The 20,424-nt window shown below is 41.9% G+C and overlaps 1 protein-coding gene across 1 annotated transcript in view; it reads right to left on the bottom strand.

Annotated features, from left to right (window-relative positions):
* Window positions 1-2,354: 2,354 nt before the first annotated feature.
* Window positions 2,355-20,424, bottom strand: part of LOC149124878 (cationic amino acid transporter 3-like) — a 29,059-nt gene continuing 10,989 nt past the window's right edge. The window contains exon 4 of the mRNA XM_089301999.1: window positions 2,355-2,484. The gene's annotated coding sequence lies outside the window, so the exon portion shown is untranslated. The remainder of the gene's footprint in view (window positions 2,485-20,424) is intronic.

The following is a 20,424-nucleotide window of genomic DNA, read 5'->3' on the forward strand; positions in this document are numbered from 1 at the left end:
AAACGGTGTTAAGTAGCAGTACACTTAATCATAGTAGAATGGCACTGAAGTTGTTAAAATTGCTCCAGCATCTACCTCTATCTTCTTGTTAATGCAGAACCTGGGAGGCAGCAGTGTTCACTCAAGTAGAGAAAATATTAATCATTTCTCATTTTTATATCCAGGGTAATCATTTGCAAAAGCTATGTTTCACTATTGCAAATAAAAATTAAGGGTATTATCTAATTGATTTGTCCAGCATGGAACTGACCTGAAAGTTACAAGCTCAAAGACAGATTCTGAATGTCTTACTTCTACAAGAAACTCAAACAGAAACCTCAAAAAATGCACCAGGTGCTGATGGTACATGATTCACTCACACATTCAACAAATCTTTTCCGTATGGCCAACATACATTACATGCTATCCTAAGCAGAGGACACAAGCTAACATTTATTGATCAATTTCAATGGGGAAGACACTGATCTATTAATTCCTTAAATCATCTCCATAATTATCTCATCTGTCCATTCTTACTAATGGGAAGATGAGGCCGTGATACTATGAGGGCACTAACACCTTGCCAAAGCCACACAGCCGGACAGTGGCAGAGCCTAACTTTGAAACCTGGGGACTCAGCTTCACGCTCCAGACTAAAGTCATTAGTCTCTATCAATTGTATTAGTTTACCTTTTTATAAGAAGACCTGAAAAAGGAAATAATCTATCACCTGAAACCTGGAAATACTGAAAGAACGGTCACATTTCAGAACTGCTGTTGTTTCTGCAAGGTGGAGAAGCAGCAAAGCTCCACTGTTCAACCCCCAGCTGCAGCTCTGGGTTATTTTATTTACTGGTTTAAAAAAACCCAGAAGATGGGGCTCTGATTCACAGTTGCAAAAACTCAAGTCAGCTCTAAGAGTACCTGATTTCAAAACAAAGAAAAACAGGGCAAGAGAAAGAACACAAAAGAGAGAGAGAGAGGGAGGGAGGGAGGGAGGGAGAGAGAGAGAGAGAGAGAGAGAGAGAGAGATTTGCAAGCAACAGATAACAAGGAAGCAGAAAATATCAAAGGCAGAGTAACTTCTGAGTATTTTTTCTTAATTACACCAAGAAGACATGACTTAACTAACAAGGAACCTAGTTCTCCAAGCTTCTCAGCTAAAACACTTTCAATATGAACAAAAGACTGACATCAAATGTAGAGGCCGGAGAGAGAGGACTTACTTATTCCATAAATGGCTTATTTTCAGTGTTATAACTAATCAATTATTCAGTAAAGGTACAGAATGTGCACAACTTAATAAAATTGGAATTTTGCAATTTTACAAGACTATGTCTATAAAACAGTATGAAGTGTCCAGCTCATGATTAAATGTTTAACATAATACAGAAGCTTACAAACAGAAAACAGACTGGCTTCCGAACCTGGGTCCTTAAAATACTCATCCAAATTTTCCAATCATGTCTCTGTCTTATTAGATATTCCTCTCGTGATCTGATCTGTTCATGTTCTCTTGTATGTGGAACAAGAAAAGGACAAATAAAATATTATAAAATATTTTAAAGGGCAAGTATTTGTCTTACCAGTCAAGACATTCCATCTTGTATCTTATCCCTGGGTTCCCTGCCCGGCTCCTAACTTCAGCTTCAGGCAAATGCTCACCCTGGGAGGCAACAGTGATGGCTCAAGTGGCTGAGTCCCTGCCACCAATGTGGGAGACCCAGACTGAGTTTCTGCCTCCTGGTTTAGCTCAGCTTAGTCCTGGACTTTGTGGGCATTTAGGGAGTCAATCTCTCTTTCTCTTTCTTTCTCTCCTCTCTCTCTCTCTCACTCTGCCTAACTAAATAGCATTTTTAAAAAAGGAAAATTTCTTTTTTCCCCCAGATAACTGAAAATTGTAACTGAACAGAGTGAGAAACATGAGATTAAAGTTTACTCTGTATCCGGGAAAGAAGATTTAAAAAAAAAAAAAAGCCAAATGTAACTAGGTCATACGAGAAAAATTAATGGGAGGCACAGTCAACACCAGTCTGCCTGTGGCCAGGCCCCAGGTGAGGGAATCTTCACAGCCCACCTGGGGTCTCTGAGCACCTATCAGTGTACTGATGCTGAGAGCAGGAGACAGGATGGGGCAGGGCACTGGGGATGCTGCTGACAGGTGCAGGACTCTCTACTCCAAATCATAAGCAACGTTTACAGGCAGGCGAGTTCAAATTCTTTGCTCTAACAAGGGGCTACACCGAATTTGAGCTTTTAACAGTCTGGAAGTAAATAATCAAACATCATTGTTCATGCCCCATAGGAGATACCCACTCCCTAAAAATAGGAATAATAAATAAAACTGTATCTCCAGTGACAGCAGGAGCTACTCACTCAGTTTGAGGTTTGTATATGATGACCACCAGCCACAAGCACGGATTTACCGAGAGAGGATTCCTGATAGCTGTTTGTTCCTTCTGTACTTCAGATTATTACACGTAGATAGAAAAGAAAGTCTATCTCCTAAAATGGGTAAGAAATTCCAAACAAGGTCTGGTTAGTTTACCCAAATGAACTTGTTCAGTTCATCTATATTATATTTGAAATATATATACAGACTATTTTTAAAAGTTTTTTTTTTAAAGTTTGTTACAACTTAGGGGTTTTAAAAAGGGAAGTATATGTGTGTGCATATATGTTCACGTATATAATACACATAGATATTTCAGATAGATAGACTGAAAGACAGACTGACCAAACCAAGCAGGCATTCAGGCATTTCCTTTTGGACAGATGTATCTGGTTGACAGTTCACCAAAGGCATTTTCTTGTTTTTTTTTTTTTTTTTTTTTTTTTTTTTAAGATTGATTGATTGGTTGATTGATTTGAAAGAAAGAGTGACGGGGCAGGGGCGATTTTCCATCCACTGGTTCACTTTCCAAATGTCCACAACAGCAGGGGCTGCAGGGTCAGGCTGAAGCCAGGAGCCAGGAGCTCCAGTTGGGCCTCCAGAGTGGACAGCGAGGATCCAACAACTTGAGCCACAATCTGCTGCTTTCACAGGTGCAGGAGCAGGGAGATGGACTGGAAGCAAAGCCTCTGGGACTGGAACCAGCCTCCAATGTGGGATGCCGACATCACGAGCAGCAGCGTGACTCAGCGTGCCGCAGTGGCATTCGCATCACCGAAGTTTTGAGAAAGTCTGGAAAGATTTCAGAGTGCACGCTTTTGCAAGGGTGAGTAACTTTACCTCATGTGTCATGCATGAAACACGAAAATTCTCATGCAAGAAATCACAGGAACAAAGCCCGCCTGCTGTTTTCCTTTTCTAGTTCTTTCTATTAACCAGGCTGCCCTTTACAGAACCACATGCACACCGACGTCTCCCTGTCATCTCTTCCTTCATTCACACCCCACACCTACAGCCCAGGAGAGCAGCCAGGTGTGCTTCACTGGCCTAGAGTTACATTTTGACGACCTGCTACTTTCATTCTCCAGGATGAAAGGCAGAGAACCAGAGAAAGGATGCCCACTAGCACTTTGTTTATCTATGCAGAAGTGGCCCTTCATTGATGGAGCAACAAAAGCGAAAATGGCTCTACTTCTACTTTTCATTATTTTCTCTCTTTCTATGACAGCAGGTCCAAACACTGTCATTACAGCTTCTCATATGTGTGTAAATGGCTTGCACGATATTGCCTTCACTGATTTTTATGTTCCTTTGCATTCTGTAACTTTCTGGCTGGCACTTTTAGCCTGTATTTCAAACTACTTGGCAATTTCCTGAAAAACGTGTTTATTTCCCCTCCTGAAACCCATATCTAGTCATTGTTCTAAATCTAAAGGATGCTTGTTCGGTACTGATACTGAATTCTTCATATGCCTTTCTAAAAGCATTTAATAGTGACAAGAACAGAAAGAAAAAAAAATCTGTTTTCATATGAACTATTCATGCCCCCATATATTTCTTTTTTTACTGGTTTACACATTCTTTGCTTAATTCAACAGTTTTTTTTTTTTGACAGGCAGAGTGGACAGTGAGAGAGAGAGACAGAGAGAAAGGTCTTCCTTTCCGTTGGTTCACCCCCGAAATGGCCGCTGTGGCTGGTGCACCGTGCTGATCCGAAGCCAGGAGCCAGGTGCTTCTCCTGGTCTCCCATGCGGGTGCAGGGTCCAAGTGTGTATTAAGTAATGGGCACTGTGCTAGTTCTGCTATTTCAAACAATCATCAGCTTTGACTTCAATAACCTAAGAGTACAGTGAGAAAGTCTGTTGAAGAAGAAGGAGAAGGAAGAAAGGGAAGAGGAGAGTGAGAAAGGAGGGAAGAAGAGAATGAGAAGGAAGGAAGAGGAGGAAAGAGAAGAGAGGGAAAAAGAGCAGACATTAGTGCTTACTACCTAATATGATCACTGCTGAGACAGAGGTGCGCCTACATTCAGAGCCACGTGGGTGGGTCCACAACATACTTCATGGGTGGAGATGCATCCAAAAGCAGAGGAAAGGCCACAGGATTACGGGTCATATCAAGTTAAGTGTATTGACTGAAGGCTTTTCACAATATTTTCTGTATTTTGTTGAGCCTTGGAAAGGAAATAATAACGTACTTGTGACTTATTTATAAGAGAACACAATGGAACAGCCAAACAAATGATTACATGAGACTGATTCAAATAGCAGTCGTAAGATCTTGTATTAGTATAGCATACTTCCATTCATATTCTTACTGCTCCAAAACTTTTAACTCACATGGAACATAGCAATTGTATTGCAAATTTTATTTAAAATCATATTATATTGAAAGAATAGTAAAAAGTATAAGGATGAAAATCGTGGTAGAACACAGGAGAAAAGACATTCTAAGCATCCCATGGTCCCAGAAGAAAATACATCACCAAATCATCAGTTATAAGTGCACTAATATTGTATTCTAAAATTAAAAAAGAAGAATCTGTTCACTAAAGCACACAGAGCTGATCAAATGGAACAGAGGGCTTCAAAAGTGCACGGAAATTGAAAGTTATGAAAAAAGTCTCAAAAACTTTTGCACCAAAATTATCCTATATTTTGTTTCCATCCTTTTCCCCACATACTTTTTGAGGTGCCCTCATATAAAGAATTTATAATAATCGAGTTTCCATTTTCCAGGATGAAACGTGGAGCAGGGCACTTGATGAGGTACAACTAAGGTTTAACACCAGGTAGCAAGAGCCCATGTGAACCCAGGAAGAGATGGGTCTGGTGCCTCTAAGATGGGAACTGAAATTCTAGAAGCCAGAAAAGATGCCAAATTTTGAGAAATGGATAAAACAAAAAGCTTGTCAGAAAAAAAAATACTTCAGGAAAAAAAAGCTTATAGAGTAGGCCCCCAGGGGCTCCAAAAATAAGCTGTCCTTTAAATTGTTTAAAAGTGATGCAAGCAAATAGACACACACAGAGACACACATACACAAATGGACATTTTCTTGGTCTAAATCAAATCTTTACTTTTTGTAAAACACATTTTCAAAAAAATGTCCTTGAAGTCTTAAGCTCCACTGGTCCAAGACAAATCTAATGAAAGTCAGATTTCAGTGTGACTATGACACGGTCTGCTTCCTCCCTAGGAGCATGCAGCTGCCACTTGCTTTATGAGATGTGCTTCTTGGTCCACCCCAGAACTACCTGGGACTCTTAAAATGATGCAGCAAATGCACGCCTCTGTGGGTCTCACAAGAAAACATGAGTGACCCAAGCAACTTCTGGCTCCACTAAAGAAAATCCTCGATAATTACAAAGGGGAGTTGTCTTCCCAAGAATGAAACTGTCATTTAGGTTTGAAGGTGTAGCCCAGGGGTGACATGAATGATACCACTTCTTACTCAACCAGTAACCCCACAGTCTGTCTACACCGTGGCATATTCCTCATCACACTGCCTTTTTTTTTTAATTCTTTTTTTAAGATTTATTTTATTTATTTGAAAGAGTTACAGAGAGAGGTAGAGACAGAGAGAGGTCTTCCATTCACTGGTTCACTCCCCGAATGGCCACAACTGCAGGAGCTGAGTTGATCCAAAGGCAGGAGCCATGTGGGTGCAGAGGTCCAAGGACCTGGGCCATCTTCTACTGCTTTCCCAGGCCATAACAGAGAGCTGGATCAGAAGTAGAGCAGCCAGGACCCAAACCAATGCCCATATGGGATGCTGGCACTGCAGGCTGGGACTTTAACCTGCTGTGCCACAGCGCCGGCCCCTACACTGCCCTTTCAAGAATCATCTTAGCAAAATCAAAGTTATGGGGTCAGTGCTGTGCTGCAGCGGGTTAACGCCGTTAGTGCCGACATCCCATATGGGTGCCGGTTCGAGTCCCAGCTGCTCCTCTTCCAACCCAGCTCTCTGCTATGGCCTGGGAGAGCAGTAAGAAGATGGCCCCTGCACCTGCGTGGGAGACCCAGAAGAAGCTCCTGACTCCTGGATTCAGATCAGCGCAGCTCCGGCCATTGCGGCCAATTGGGGAGTGAACCATCAGATGGAAGACCTCTCTATCCCTCTGCCTCTCCTCTCTCTGTGTGGCTCTGACTTTCAAATAAGGAAATAAATCTTTAAAAAAAAATAAAAGTTATGGTTTAACTAATTCTTAGACACCTTTTTCTTTTTCTGAGAAGACAACCATGACTTTCAAACTCTACAGTTTTATTTTAAATTCAGGTAACAACGATTATGGGTTGCTGCTCTCAAAATTCATTGTTTGAAGGGGCAACCTTTACGACCACACAGTGTGAGCTTATTTCAAAAGAGGGTCTCTATGGAGAGAATCAGGTACAGTGAGGCCATTAGGGTGGCTGTTACCCAGGATCCCTGGTATCCTCATAAAAGGAGGGACGAGGTTCAAAACCAGAATCAGGCAGAAAGGGATGAGCATGTCTTTTAAGTCTTGTTTATCATGTTGTCCACATATAGACAAGTGGGCCAAAGAAAGCATCAACAGACCAAGAATGAGTGTGATATACATAGTCATACTGCCATTGGATGGGGTAGAAATAAAGCTGTCCCCAGCAAGGCAGGGAAACCCTCTGTCTCTACAAAAGGGTAGAAAAGACTTCTACCTGCCAGCAGCCCAGGGAGAGAGCCCTGTCAACCTTGCAATCCTGACAACTCCAAGCGAAAGCACAGCTAAGACTCCCAGCAGCAGTGCCTGGTGGGACCAGGTCTGTGTGTCACTGTTTCCCAGCGTGGATGATCAGCAGAAGAAATCAGTAATGAGGATGAGAAACAGGGACATTCTTTTTGAGATATCCCCAAACTGGCATTAGCAAAGCAATGTTCAGTTCACCCCTACTAAATAAGTGAGGACATTTGCCATTTTCAAGAAACTAGAGGGCAATTATTTGGCAAGACACTAGTTTTCATGGGCTTTCCTGGGCACTAGGAGACAAAGGAATTACCAGTCTGTGGCCTGAACCACTGAGGGCAGGGATGCTGCAGGAGATGGAAAGTCTCTAGGAGAAGAAACTCGATGGATACAAGTCAAAAGTTACAGGAAAAGCATCAGACAGGAGCACTGATGGCCAATAACACCTTTATTTTATTTTTTAGTGTTTATTTTATTTATTTCAAAGACATAGTTTCAGAATAGAGAGAGACAGAGAGCAAGTGTGTGTGTGTGTGTGTGTGTGTGTGTGTGAGAGAGAGAGAGAGAGAGAGAGAGAGAGAGAGAGAGAGAATCTTCCATCCACTGCTTCACTCGCGAATGGCCCTGGTCCAGTACTTGAATATGCAATGCCTACATCACAAGCAATGGCTTAACTCACTGTGCCACAATGCCAGCCACCATTTCATTTCTTCACTCTCTTTTTTTCTTTCAAATCATGCATGTTCTGAGTCCTTTACACTAATTAATTTTAGCCTCATAAAAACCTTATGAAGTATTACTACTGTCATCATTGACATGCACTCCAAAGTCCCTATCAGAGGCATGAATGGTTGCACAAGTCAGGTTTAATCCTTGCTGCATTAAGGAGAGGCAAGGAGAGTTATAGGGCATTCTGTAGCCTGATTCAAAGAATCTACAGGATTTGGGATTTACGAAGATGATTTGGGATAAGGCTCCAAAAAGCCAGGTTTCATTCTGGATCAGGTCCTGTCATGAGGCAGAGTTGATCCTGTAACTGAGTATATTGGTCAGCAAGTTCTAGAAGGAAGACAGGTTACATAAGGCTAATGAAGTAGCAGTCACTCATATCACCAGGAATTCTGAAGTCTGCATAGGGAGATTTTCCTTTATCTTCACTTAGACAATATTATCAATTGCTCTCATCTTGTGTCTCTTTATCAAAAGCACAGAATGACCTTGTCTGATATTAACATTCTATTTTTTTTTTTATTTCTAACAGGATAACACCAAGGCCCAGGCCAGGTCTTAAGAACACCAAGGCCAAGATGTGTCAATTCAGTTCCCCCAAATTGCCCATTGGTAAAGAAACAGACGTGGGCATTAGGCACAGAGGCACTCCCACGATGGAGCGACTGAGTTCAAGTCTCAGCTCTGCCCCTGACTCCAGCTTCCTGCTACTGCACACCCTGGGAGGCAGCAAGTGATGGCTCAAGTACTGGGGTCCCTGCCATCCACCTGGGAGGCCTCAGTTCCTAGTCCCCCAGGAGTGGCCTGGACCAACCCTGGCTATTTCAGATATTCAAAGAGTGAAACAGCAGATGGGGCATCTCTGTCTGTCTGTCTGTCTGTCTCTGTCCCTGTGACTTTCAAAGAATACATACAAATGAATAAAAATAATGGGTGTTGTGCTGCAGTGGATGAAGACACCTCTTGGGATGCCTGCATCCCATATCAACACACCAATCAGAGTTGTGACTACTCTGCTTCTGATTTGGTTTCGTGATAATGCACCTGGGAGGTAGTGGGTGATGGTCCAAGCACTCAGGTACCTGCAAACCAAGCCATGTGCAAGACTTGGAGACAGTTCCTGATTCCTGGTTTTGCCTTGGATCACTGAGAGGTGAACCAGTAGATGGAAAATTTCCTTCTCTTTCTCACTCTCTCTCTCAGTGTGTGTCCCTCCCTCTCTAAGTCATTCTTTCAAATAAATAAATTGTTTAAAAGAAAATAAAACAGAGACCCAGGAAGTTCGAGTTAATGACCAAAGGTCACACAGATGAGTGCAAAGCAAGCTGTGAACCTGAGTAATTTCGCTCCAGGCTTTGACCCTGTGCTAAAATCAAGAGCCAGAGGTAGCAGTGGTGACAGCCTAATGCTACCTGTCCCAGACCAGAGGACACCACAAGTGATATTCTAGGAGATACGGTGTCAAGGATGCTTTTGTCTGCACAATTTTATTCTTGTTTACGTAACTTGTATTTATAATTTCTTTTTTTAAATTTATTTGACAGGTAGAGTTATAGACAGAGAGAGAGAGAGAGCGCAACGTCTTCCTTCTGTTGGTTCACCCCCCAAATGGCCACTACGGCCGGCACTGTGCTGATCTGAAGCCAGGAGCCAGGTGCTTCCTCCTGGTCTCTTATGGGGGTGCAGGGCCCAAGCACTTGGGCCATCCTCCATTGCCTTCCCGGGGCCACAGCCAGAGCTGGACTGGAAGAGGTGCAACTGGACTAGAACCCGGTCCAGCACCACAGGCAGAGGGTTAACCAAGTGAGCCACAGTGTCAGCCCCTGTACCTTCTTTTTTTTTTTTTCACTTTTATTTAGTAAATATAAATTTCCAAAGTACAGCTTATGGATACAATGGCTTCCCCCCTCCCCATAACTTCCCTCCCACCCGTAACCCTCCCATCTCCCGATCCCTCTCCCATTCCATTCACATCAAGATTCATTTTCAATTATCTTTATATACAGGAGATCAATTTAGTATATATTAAGTAAAGATTTCAACAGTTGGCACCTACACAGAAACATAAAGTATAAAATACTGTTTGAGAACTAGTTATAGCATTAATTCACATTGAACAACACATTAAGGACCGAGATCCTACATGAGGAGTAAATGCACAGTGACTCCAGTTGTTGACTTAACAAATTGACACTCTTGTTTATGGCGTCAGTAATCACCCTAGGCTCTTGTCATGAGATGCCAAGGTTATGGAAGCCTTTTGAGTTCGCAGACTCCAATCTTATTTAGACGAGGTCATAGTCAAAGTGAAAGTTCTCTCCTCCCTTCAAAGAAAGGTACATCCTTCTTTGATGGCCCGTTTTTTCCACTGGGATCTCACTCCCAGAGATCTTTCATTTAGGGTTTTGTTTTGTTTTGTTTTGTTTTTTTTTGCCAGAGTGTCTTGGCTTTCCATGCCTAAAATACTCTCATGGGCTCTTCAGCCAGATCGGAATGCCTTAAGGGATGATTCTGAGGCCAGAGTGCTGTTTAGGACATCTGCCATTCTATGAGTCTGCTGTGTATCCCACTTCCCATGTTGGATCATTCTCTACCTTTTTAATTCTATCAGTTAGCATTAGCAGACACTAGCCTTGTTTATGTGATCCCTTTGACTCTTAGACCTATCAGTATGATCAATTGTGAACTGAAATTGATCACTTGGACTACTGAGATGGCATTGATACATGCCACCTTGATGGGATTGAATTGGAGTCCCCTGGCACGTTTCTAACTCTACCATTTGGGGCAAGTCAGAATGAGCATGTCCCAAATTATACTTCTTCTCCCTCTCTTATTCCCACTCCATATTTAACAGAGATCACTTTTCAGTTCAATTTAAGCACCTAACAATAATTGTGTGTTAATTACAGAGTTCAACCAATAGTATTCATTAGAACAAAAAAAAATACTAAAAGGGATAAAGTATTAAGTTATACATCAACACTCAGGACAAGGGCTGATGATGTCATTTTTTTCTCATAGTGTCCATTTCACTTCAACAGGTTTCCTCTTTGGTGCTCAGTTAGTTGTCACTGATCAGGGAGAACATATGATATTTGTCCCCTTGGTACTGGCTTATTTCACTCAGCATGATGCTTTCCAGATTCCTCCATTTTGTTGCAAATGACCGGATTTCATTGTTTTTGACTGCCGTATAATATTCTACAGAGTACATGCTGTATAGTATTCTATAGAGTACATGTTCCATAATTTCTTTATACAGTCTACTGTTGATTGGCATTTGGGTTGGTTCCAGGTCTTAGCTATTGTGAATTGAGCTGCAATAAACATTAATGTGCAGACAGCTTGTTTGTTTGCCAATTTAATTTCCTTTGGGTAAATTCCAAGGAGTGGGATGGCTGGATTGTATGGTAGGGTTATATTCAGGTTTCTGAGGAATCTCCAGACTGACTTCCATAGTGGCTTGATCAGTTTGCTTTCCCACCAACAGTGGGTTAGTGTCTCTTTCCCCACATCCTCGCCAGCATCTGTTGTTGGTAGATTTCTGTATGTAAGCCATTCTAACCGGGGTGAGGTGAAACCTCATTGTGGTTTTGATTTGCATTTCCCTGATTACTAGTGATCCTGAACATTTTTTCAGGTCTGTTGGCCATTTGGATTTCCTCTTTTGAAAAATGTCTATTGAGGTCCTTGGCCTATCTCTTAAGTGGGTTGTTTGTTTTGTTGTTGTGGAGTTTCTTGATTTCTTTGTAGATTCTGGTTATTAATCCTTTATCAGTTGCATAGTCTGCAAATATTTTTTCCCATTCTTTTGGTTGCCTCTTCACTTTCCTGACTGTTTCTTTTGCAGTACAGAAACTTCTCAATTTGATGCAATCCCAATTGCTAATTTTGGCTTTGACCACCTGTGCTTCCGGCGTCTTTTCCTAGAAGTCTTTGCCAGTGCCTATGTCTTGCACGGTTTCTCCAATGTTCTCTAATAATTTGATGGTGTCGGGTCGTAAATTTAGGTCTTTAACCCATGTTGAGTGGATTTTTGTGTAAGGTGAAAGGTAGGGGTCTTGCTTCATGCTTCTGCATGCGCCAGCCCCTATAACTTCTATAACTATCAAGCTAGTACCAGTGGTGATGGTTTCACATCTCACCATTCTGCAGTTTAAGTTATGTTAGGCACTGGCATCATGATACAGCAGGGTAAGCCTCCTCTTGGGAGGCTGGCACTCCATTTGAAAGTATCTGGGCTCATGTCCCACCTCTGATTTTAGTCCAGTTTCCTGCTAACACATCTGGGAGACAGCAGTAAATGGCCCCATATTTGGGGCCCTGCCACTCATGTTGGAGACCCAGAGACAGTTGAAGGTTCCTGGCTTCATTCTGTCCCAGTATTAGTCAGTGCAGACATTTGGAAAGTGAATCAGCAGATGGAAGACCTCTTTGTGTCTCTCCCTATCTCTGTCACACTTTCAAATAAACAAATATATAAATCCTAAAGCTAAATAATAAATCAATATTCTTTTATTTAAATATATTTTTCACTTTGTGGACTTGGACTTTGTCTAAGATGGAAAAAAATCTTCTAACTGTAAACCAAAAGGATAATTTAGTGTTATTAAGGATTACTTTTAACCAAGTCACCAGATATTCCCATCCATCAGACTGATGGTCTCAGTTCCAACATCTTTCTCACTTTGCATGTGAGTAAGTATTGCAACACATGTTTTTCATCTGACCAACATACATTGTATTACTATCAACTGTTATGTAACCCAATCCAAACTTTTAACATTTAGTGATTCACGGTGTCAGAAAATAATTTAAAATACAGTTCTTTTTTACTTTTACTCAAAGATATACGATAATGTAATGAGAAAGAGTTTCCAAGAAACTTTTTTAAAATTATACTATAGTTTCGGAAATTAGTACAACTTAAGAAAGTAGGTGATAACCATGCTTTCAAAGACATACAAAAATGATATAAATGTAAAATGCATGTTTAAAATAAAACACACAATATTCCAAGTTGATGTAACTTTCATACTCTATTAGACGCTTCTAGGAGAATTGCTTACTAGGTTCTTTTAATGCCAATCTTCATAATAAAGGATTATGTCCTAGCTAATTAAACTTGATGAACAGAAATTCAAATGCCAACTGAAAGGATTTGCAACTATCTATTTATTTTTCAGAATCATTTTAGGGGGTTCCTACAGATATTTATTAAATTTTTAAAGCATTTTATTTTTAACTGAAAAATAAAATTGTACATAAATATGGGCATCATGTAATGTTTCTATACTATTTTTTTAAATTTTTATTTATTTATTTGAGAGGTAGAGTCACAGACAGTGAGAGGGAGACACAGAGAGAAAGGTCTTCCACCCACTGGTTCACTCCCTAAGTGGCCACAACGGCTGGAGCTGCGCCAATCTGAAGCCAGGAGCCAGGAGCTTCTTATGGTCTCCCACCCGGGTACAGGGGCCCAAGGACTTGGGCCATCTTCTACTGCTTTCCCAGGTCACAGCAGAGAGCTGGATGGGAAGATGAGCAGCTGGGACTAGAACCAGTGCCCATATGGGATGCTGGCACCACAAGCAGAGGATTAACCTACTGTGCCACGGCGCCGGCCCCTATACTTTTTTTTAAGATTTTATTTACTTATTTGAGAGGTAAAGTTACAAACAGAGAGAAGGAGAGGCAGAGAGAAAGGTCTTCCACCTGCTTGTTCACTCCCCAAATGGCCGCAGCAACTGGAGCTGGGCCAATCTGAAGCCAGAAGCCAAGGAGTTTCTTCCAGGTCTCCCATGTGGGTACAGGGGCCCAAGTCCTTGGGCCATCTTCTACTGCTTTCCCAGGCCATCAGCAGAGAGCTGGATGGGAAGAGGAGCAGCCGGGGTTTGGACCAGCGCCCATGTGGCATGCCATTACTGCAGGTGGAAGCTTAGCCTACTACATGATAGCACCAGTCATATTGCATAAAGGCCCATCAGAATACACTTACTATCTTCTCAAACAATTAACATGTTTAAATCAATTCATCCATTCATTAATCAATTGTTCATTTTTTAGTTTTTAACAGATTCAGTGTAAATCCAGGATAAACTTACTGTCTCCTCAGTTTACATTTCTTTCTTTAATTGATTCATTAATTTCTAGTTATTTAGTTTTTAACAGATTCAATGTCATTCACTGACAAAAATCTAAGAACACAATGATATTCCCTTCTTCCTCCCTCTCTGCCCCCCTCCTTCCTTCTTTAAGTTTTCAAGGTAACATATTTTTAATTCTCATTGTAATCAAGGGCTTAATGCACCACCAAATAAAGAGTTCAACAAGTAAAAATTGCAAAGATCCTAGTTTAGTGAGCATGTAGCTAAGGGCTATACACAATAATAAAATAGAAAGATGACCATTTCACCCACATACAGGAAATTTTAAAGTAACCCCAGATCATCAGAACTATGGCAGTATAACTTTCTTAAACATTGGTTTGACAAAGTTATAAAACAAAGTTTAATGAAACCTAAAACTCTTTTTGAATATGAATCATTTATACTGTTGTAATTTACCCAAGACAGTTTGTAAGACGTCCAGAGACACTCCGAAGGAAGGAATCCCAGGAGGGGGAGGTCGCAACACTTTATACCCATCAAAGGCCCTGGTGAGTTACTGTTTTCAAGCATGACTACAGACAAACAGTAGAAAACCATTGGGGCGGGCACAGAAGTAAGAATCCACTTTCCACTATCACCGTGGGCAGTTCTGGCCACAGAAACCTCCTGGAGTTGTTCAAATGATTTCCCAGAGGGAATCTGTTTTATAATCAAGTACCTTTTACTCATTCTTGGATGTTCTACATGCTTGCCTAATTTATCAAGTGTGGATATCTTATAATCTCAATATGAAAATTACATGAACTGTCCTAACCCACACTGATTTCAACTAATATTTTCACCTATTTTAAGCTTTACAAGAAGTGGACACTGAACATTTTCCTATATTCAGATCAGAATGATAGCATGGTACATTAATAAAGATATGTTCATGATATTTAAAAGACAGGAATCCTAGCTATGCCACAATTGAATTCTAGATAAGTCTCTTGAAAGAAATAAGGAAACATCTTTCCCTGCATTTGAAATTTATTTGAATCTACTTATTTCCTTAGAAGTTTGTGTGTTTTGTTGTGTTTTAAAAAAATGAAACCTTGGGGCCGGCTCTGTGGTGTAGTGGGTAAAGCTGCTGCCTGCAGTGCCAGCATCCCATATGGGTGCCGGTTCTAATCCCAGCTGCTCCTCTTCCATTCCAGCTCTCTGCTGTGGCCTGGGAAAGCAGCAGAAGATGGTCCAGGTCCTTGGGCCCCTGCACCTTCATAGGAGACCCAGAAGAAGCTCCTGGCTCCTGGCTTCAGATCGGCGCAGCTCCAGCCATTACGACCAACTGGGGAGTGAACCATCAGATGGAAGACCTCTTTCTCTCTGTCTCTCCTTTGCTCTCTGTGTAACTCTGACTTTCAAATAAAAAAATAAATATTTAAAAAAATAAAACCTCAAATGTCATGGCAAGAATCAAATATCACAGAATAGCTAACAAACTAGCATCAGCACATGAATGGGAAGAGAAAGTGAGAAGGGACAAGGTTAATTCCCCCAAAATCGTACATTGCAAGAAGAAATTGTGGCTTTCCTGCAGGGACTGCAACTCATAAGCTTAGTTTAAATAACCTGGACCCACAGGCAGACCTGAGAACTGGAGCTTGTATGAAATTGGGCACAGCTGTTACAATCCAGCCCTCCTTGAGGACACTCTGGGAAAAGAATCAGGAGAAGTTCAGAAAAGCAGTATCCACTCCAAGTCTTTTTTTTTTTTTATTTACAGGCAGAGTGGACAGTGAGAGAGAGAGACAGAGAGAAAGGTCTTCCTTTGCCATTGGTTCACCCTCCAATGGCCGCCGCGTCCGGCGCACCGCGCTGATCCGAATGCAGGAGCCAGGTACTTATCCTGGTCTCCCATGGGGTGCAGGGCCCAGGCACTTGGGCCATCCTCCACTGCACTCCCTGGCCACAGCAGAGAGCTGGCCTGGAAAAGGGGCAACCGGGACAGAATCTGGCACCCCGACCGGGACTAGAACCCGGTGTGCCAGCGCCGCAAGGCAGAGGATTAGCCTAGTGAGCCGCGGTGCGGGCCAGTCTTTTCTTTTTTAAAGATTTATTTATTTGGAGGCAGAGGCATAGAGAGAGCAAGAGAAAAAGAGACATAGAGAGGACTTCCATCTGCTCGTTCACTCCCCAAGTGGCCGCAATGGCCAGAGCTATGCTGATCCAAAGTTAGGAGCCAAGAGCCTCTTCCAGGTCTCCCCATGGGGGTGCAGGGGCCCAAAGACATGGGCCATCTTCTACTGCTTTCCCAGGCCATTAGTAGAGAGCTGGATCGGAAGTGGAGCAGCTGGGACTAGAACCGGCGCCCATATGGGATGCTGGCACTGCAGGCAGTGGCTTTACCTGCTATACCACAGTGCCTCCCCTCCCCTCACTCCCAGTCTTTAAAAAACACTGTCTGGAAAGCTTCTGAGCAGCGACAGTTCAAAGAAGGACATTTGCCGTGGAGATGAAGAAACAGAACTGGGGATTTTTTAGCTCACACAGAGATGAACTTGACAGAGGTATTAGCTGACATTGAGGAATGCCCACCAAAAGGGTGTGTGGTGGAAAAGCCAGGGCAGTGAGATACACACAACAGCTGTAGCCTAGAGTCAGGTCAAGCCACACTCAGCAGCTTGAGGTTCATTATCGATGAGGAGAAAATATTAAAGAGAAACCAGAAAGAGAAGTTGTGTCCCTATAAGTACGCAGGCTCTACTAAGGAAGAAATCTTGAGGGTCAAGAAGCACTGGGGTGGTCACATTTTTATGTACAGAATGACAAATTACGATGATATTTCAGCATTTTTTTAAAAGATCAACAACCCAGCTATTATTTTTTTAGCCACTAGAAAAATACTAAGATTGACTAAGATTCCTGACTTTGAATTCAACAATCCAGGTATTTTACCTTTTTTATATAGATTTGTTTATTTATTTGAAAGGTAGAGTTGCAGAGAGAAGGAGGGAAAGGAGAGAGAGATCTTCCATCTGCTGGTTCACCCCCAAATGGCCACAGTGGCTAGTGCTGGGCCAGGTCGAAGCCAGGAGCCAGGAGCCTCATCGGAGTATCCCATGTGGGTGGCAGGGGTGCAAACTCCCAGGCCAGCTTCAGCTGCTCTTTCCAGGGCACCAGCGGCAAGCAGGATTGGCAGTGGGGCAGGCAGGCCATGAACCAGAACCCATATGGGATGCCAGCACTGCCAGAGGCAGCCTAACCCGCTGTGCCACAGTGCAGGCACCAATCCAAGTATTTTTTAAAAGGCCAGATTGAGGAAACAGCGTTGTTTCACAGCAGGGTAAGTAAGCTGCCTTAGACCTGGCCCAGCCCTGACCATTGCAGCCATTTGAGGAGTAAACCAGCAGATAGAAGATCTCTCTTTCTCTCCCTCTCTCTGTAATTCTGCCTTTCAAATTAATGAATTAATTAACTGAAAAAGGAAGGCATATTGACCACTGGGCATTTCACATGGCAGTTACGCCACTGCTCAGAACACCTGCATTCCATATCACAGCACTTGGGTTTGAGTCTCGTTTCTGCTCCCAATTCTAGCTTCCTGTTAGCATATACCTATGGTGGACGCAGGTGATAACTCAACTGGCTGGCTGTCTGCCTCCCATGTGAGAGACCTGGATTGAGTTTCTGGCTCCTGGCTTCTGCCTCGCTGAGCCTCAGCAATTTCAAATATTTGGGGAGTGAACCAGCAGGTTGGATAGGAGCTCTGTTTGTTTGTCTGTCTCTTTCTCACTCCCCATCTCTTTTAAATGAATTTAAATAAATAAATGAAAGCAAGCAAGCCAACCAGATAGACACCAGGAAAACATGGCCTAGAATTTTTAGCATAATAACATTCATGTAAGTGATACTATTTTGTTGTAAACACACACAAAAAAAAGTGACAAATTTTCAGGCCACAGAGGATTTGATTTAGTAAATGGATATGTTATTATCACATCAAAATTGGGAAGTCTTAAGTTTCAATTCAAATTATTTTGGTGTTAATTAACCTTTTACAATAACTTAGGATCATGTCCAACAGGACCAATTTATCATGCACTGATTCTTAAGTATTTCATTAATTGATTTAAATAAGTTCCATTGTTTCAAACACCAGCCATTGACTAATGATTTTCAAATTTATGCCTTTGTTCCATGGACTCCTTAGTACTCCAAACTCACATCTATATGCCTTCTGGCATACTTAAGTGTCTCAAGCTTAAAATCTCAAACTTAAAATGTCCCATGAAAAATTCTTGAATCTCTCCATAAGTCTGTGCCTCCAACAATCTTCCCCATCTTGTTATAGGGTAACTCCATTCTTAAAATGTGTAGGACAAAAAACTTTGAGTCAGAGGCAGGCATTTGGCCTAGCAGTCAAGAGACCAGTTTGGATGCCCACATGCCATGTTAGTCGGGCTGACTTCAGTTCCCAACCCTAGCTCTTAACTCCAACTTCCTGCAAATGAGGATGCTGGGAGGCAGAGGTGATGGCTCAGTGCTTGGGTTTCTGCCACTCCCATGGAAGTCCTGGATTGAGTGCTCAGATCCTGACTCTAGACCCTGCCATGGGGCCAAGGTGAGCATCTGGGGCATTAACCCAATGACTGGAGCACTCTTGCTCTCTAGCTCTCTCAGCCACCCTCCTTCCCTCTCTCTCTTCTCTCTCTCCTTCTGCCACTCAGGGCCAGTAGTGTGGTTCAGTGGATTTAAGCCACAGCTGGGAACTCCAGCATCCCATATCTGAGTGCCAGTTCAAGTCCTGGCTGCTCTGTTTCTGATTCAGCTCCTGCTAATATATCCTGGGAAAGTAGCAGATAATAGTCCAAGTGCTTGGGCCCCTGCCACCCACTTGGGATACCTTCATACAGTTCCTGACTGCTGGTTTCAGCCTGGCCCAGCTTTGGCCATTGCATCCCTTTGAGGAATGACCCAGAGGATGAGAGATCTCTTTTCCTGTTTCTCCTCCCTTCTCTGTAACTCTGCCTTTCAAATATATACATAATTTTACAAGGCAGATTCATCTCTGATTCCTCTCTTTCCAGGGTTCACATTGAATTCATGAGCAAATCCTGCGGGCTCTCCTTCAACACATATCCCAATGTGGACAATGTCTCACTATTTCTATTACTGTCAAACCATCATCAGCAATACTACTATAAGAATTTTCTAACTTGTCTCCATGTTTCTGCTCTTTGCTAGAAAATTTGATCACAGGATTGTTCCAATAGCTTCCTATTTCTCTGCAATGATGTGACCCTTCATATTTGCCTGGGTCTACATGATCTAGTTCCTTAGAAACCATTCTGACATTATATTCTGCAATTTCCCACTCAGTCATTTCATTTTCATTTTAGCTACAAAGGCCTCATTTTGTAAGTCAAATTCCCACTGTTCAAAATCAGGATGTTTTCATTTGCCCTGTCTTCTAACTAGAAAGTTCTTCAATTAAATCTATGGATTATTCTTAGGCTCCCTTTTTCAAGATACACTCAAAAGGTACACATGCCTTGTACTCTCTTTGATCAACAGATACAATGAGACACACTTTACCCTTCTCATTAAACTCCCACTCTAATAACCAACCAATTTATACTCATTTTTATGCTTGTCTTCCTCGACCAGAGTAGGTTCCATAGGATCAAAATACCATCCAATGTATCCACTGTGGTCTCCCTAGCACATACATATCAGATGTTCAACAAAGGGTTATTGAATACATTCAATAATGGCAAAAAAATAGAACTTCATGATTTTATAATATATCCTCTTTTAATCTATCCTTCACTGACTTCCTAAAAGACTCATTGTACAGAGTTACAATTCATAAAATATTAGCAAATTTCATGTGGTTAATGAATTATTAGAGAACATGGTGTGCCTATTCTGGCAAACTTAGCTTTTTCCCTTGGTTATAAATTTTCAATACATGCTCAGGTTTTTCTCACCATCAACACACAACCACAGTCTATATCTGTCTACAGTTCCATCATAAGGGAACATTTGCATACCTGAGTGCAATCATGTGAAGCCAGAACTAACATTACCTGCCCCATCAGATCTCAGATTTATATATGAGCCAAAGATAAATGGAATTCTCTAGAGCCAAAAGAATGACAACAACCAGAGAAATTTATTCCTAATTCCCAGGCTCATAGATATTTTTAGAAATCACAAGTGGTAGAAAGCTACAATTATGAAAACAACTGTACATGTATTCAACAACTGTGTAACTTACACAATTACATAGCGAAGTTCTAATCTCCTTCCTTACTCTTTGGTGGATTGTGGTAATGATCTCAATCATTTGCATATTCCTGTACCCACCTCCTTTCCATGGTTTCAATATTGGCAAAGAACTGGTACCTATTCCTTAACTTTGGTCTTGGCCAGGTGACCCTGTTGAACCAACAGAGTGAAGGCAGACGTGACAGTATGCTGCTTTCTGAGCACAGAGGTGAAGAGACTGTGAGGTTTCTGGTTGTCCTTT

Source organism: Oryctolagus cuniculus, chromosome 8 (assembly GCF_051225735.1).
Source record: "Oryctolagus cuniculus isolate XC-2025 breed Fujian yellow rabbit chromosome 8, ASM5122573v1, whole genome shotgun sequence".
Lineage (NCBI taxonomy): Eukaryota > Metazoa > Chordata > Mammalia > Lagomorpha > Leporidae > Oryctolagus > Oryctolagus cuniculus.